Source organism: Camelina sativa, chromosome 6 (assembly GCF_000633955.1).
Source record: "Camelina sativa cultivar DH55 chromosome 6, Cs, whole genome shotgun sequence".
Classification (NCBI taxonomy): Eukaryota; Viridiplantae; Streptophyta; class Magnoliopsida; order Brassicales; family Brassicaceae; genus Camelina; species Camelina sativa.
The window spans coordinates 22,361,225-22,361,800 of record NC_025690.1 but is presented as its reverse complement, the minus strand read 5'-3'; positions in this window follow the sequence as shown (position 1 = coordinate 22,361,800).

The following is a 576-nucleotide window of genomic DNA, read 5'->3' as shown; positions in this document are numbered from 1 at the left end:
GTTTCTTCAATAGGTCTTACCTGAGCTCGACGAAGAGAGATTGGATTCGTCTTACGAGGAAGAGAACTCAGATTCGCGAAAAAGAGCTTACTTTTTTTTATTTGTAGAGAGAGAGAGAGAGAGAGAGAGATGGAGTGATTTGACCAGAGGCCACCAATTTAATTAATAATCTGAAAATAAATATCTCAAAGTGTTAATGTACTACGCATTAATAATAATTTAATGTACGCATCATTACAAAGAGAAATTTATTTATTAGGGCATGTGCATCGGTTAGGACTGATATTTGGTCCTTCAAATATTTTATTTTTATTTTGAGAATTTTTTAAATTTTGTATGAACATTGGTGTCCTTTACAGTTGGTCCTCTGGAAAAAATAATAGTATTTTTAATTAAAAAAATTAATTATTTAAATAAATATGTAAAAAGATATTAAAGTTTTAATTAAAATAAAACATATAACATTAACATTATAGACATAAGAAAATGACAAAGTGAATCTGAAAATTTCATCAAGAAACTGATAAATCTCAACATTTCCATGGAAACTACAAGCACCTAAAAGAGTTCCCCATA